Below are 2,500 nucleotides of genomic sequence, written 5' to 3' on the forward strand. Positions count from 1 at the left end.
ATTCTTTGTAGACCACTATCGAAGCATAAATATGGTATAGCTATGGGAATCATCCTGGGATAAAAAAAAGTAATGATGATGATGATGACGACGATGATGATATATGGAATCCAGCTCGGTCTTGATAAATATAATGAAGCAACGGTCTTCAAGAGAAAACTTTGAAAACGAACATGCAAGAAAGAAAGGAATTAGTTTCTGGAAAATAATACAGACATTTTGGTGTAAGTGAAGGGAATGACGGACAACACTCAGAAATGCGCGTAAAGGTACGACAAGAATGTTATCATAGAGTTAGAGCTATCCAATAGATCGAACTTAATGTAAGAAGCACGATTGATGCAATCAATACTTCAGCTATACCTGATGTGATGTACAGCTTTAACATCATCGTAAAATGGTATGTTGATATCAGTAAAATTGATACAAAAATACGCAAGCTTCTCACAACGCACTGCATTCATCACCCAAATGAAGACGTAAAAAGATAATTTAGATTGATGCAGATCCTCCCAGCTGCAACTGTTTCTAAAGACAGCAACCATAGAGGTAGACACCTATCTAAAGGACACCAACAACTGGATACTTAAACTTATCTGCAAATATGAAAGTTACCCCACCCAGCCCAGAAAAAATGTACTGAATATCAGAAGCGATGAAATATGTAAAGGAATAAAAGAAGATGAAAGTGAGAGCGACACAACTAGCTGAAGCAGAAGTAGGCACTGAGATAGCAAAACAGATAAAAACAGAAGCCAAATCAAATGGACTTTCAGAGCTGCGAAATTCAAGAAAATGTAAGGCATTGCATTGCAAATACTCTACAAGGACCAGTGGTCAATGTATCTGGACTTAAATCAGACACAGAAGGCTTTATTACAGCAGCTCAAGAACAGTGTCTGTTCGCCAATAAATTCGAAGCAAGCATTCTCTAAAATGGTGCCGATCCTGCCTGCCGCTTTTCTTGGTGCAACCTGAGAAGCAATTGACTATCTCATCTCTGGATGCTTATAAGAAAAACTAATGGGAATATAAGCCTGACAAGTTTGAAAAAGAAATTCATCACCGTTATTTGAGACCTTGGTATTAAAACTGATCGTGCTATTCAGGCCAAGAGACCAGATATTGTGGTAAAAAATAGGGGTCTCAAAATTATGACATGTAAGAACAACAATTGTACCGATGATCATTGGAACTTTGGGAAGAATGCACAAATACCAACACTATTGCCAAATACCAGGAAACCCAAAAGTATCAGAACCTAAAAAAAATGTTTTCATGGGTACTACCAACACCTTAAAAAAAGACTCTCTCAACTTGAAAATACTTGATTCGCTTAAAACTCTTTCAAAACTAAAATATTAGACATTTAACAGAATTTTAGTTCTTAGATTATTGTTTCCCCCAACAATATATCATTACTAATCATAAATGACATCCAAAGTAGAATGTCCAGTTTGCTGTTACTTGAGGTCTCTGGGGAGAACTTGGAACAGCTCGTATAAAAGACAGCAACAACAACAACAACGACAACAACAATAATAATATAGGAGAAAGAAATAGAAGTAAACAACTCATTCTTCATACTGGAAATACATATCACTGATGAAAACTTCAGTATTGGATAATAAAGATTCAGAGTGGCGAGCATGGCCCTCTCGTAAGCATATCATGTCTGCAAAACAATAATTTAATTTGTCGCTTTCATTCAGGTAGAAACTTGAAAGAAATCTAATGAAATACCAGTAAAAAAAAAAACCAAGATTAGCTTCCAGTCGTTCGTTAAAATGTTCGGACCAACTGACTGCTGTGTTTTAATACTAACCTCTTAGAGAAATATCTCTGAGCTTTCCACAATGATACGCCATTATCATCAAAGCAAAATGAATGTTATAGTTTTATTCTAATATGTTCGTGAGAGGGTTAAAGAGAGAGGAGTGCTCTACATATACAACACACATACTTATAAACAATTGCATGTCGGTGTGAATATCTGCTTATGTGTATGTGATGTGTATACATATACATGTATGCATTAGCAAACGAACGTTAAAGTCCATGCTTATAATTTGAGAAACACACATTGGTAATTTGATATGCATGTATGTATGTACGCATGTATGCATGTATGTATGAATGTATGTATTATATATGTATGCATGTATGTATGCATGTATGTATGTACGTGTATACACACAGAACTATGTGTGCATTTAAGCATATTGGTATCCAGTGTATCAACATCAGAGCAACAGATAAACCATTAAAATATCCTTGATGCAAGACCTCAGCTGACATAAGGACGCCATATCTATGAGAACGAGGCATTTGAAATGTTAATTCTTCCACCCAACCTAAAATTGCATCTTTTTAACAACAGAAATATGTAAATTAATTTATTATAATATCTTCATTCTTGACAATAGGTTATACTATATATTTGCATATTTTCACTGGAAGAATATACAATCTCGATATCATTTCATCGTTATCTCTAGGG

General features: G+C 35.0%; 1 long non-coding RNA gene across 1 annotated transcript in view; it reads right to left on the reverse strand.

The window, feature by feature from the left end:
- Positions 1 to 2,500, reverse strand: part of LOC118762828 — a 16,070-nt gene that overhangs the window by 10,555 nt on the left and 3,015 nt on the right. The window lies entirely within an intron of this gene.

Source organism: Octopus sinensis, linkage group LG3, assembly GCF_006345805.1.
Source record: "Octopus sinensis linkage group LG3, ASM634580v1, whole genome shotgun sequence".
Lineage (NCBI taxonomy): Eukaryota > Metazoa > Mollusca > Cephalopoda > Octopoda > Octopodidae > Octopus > Octopus sinensis.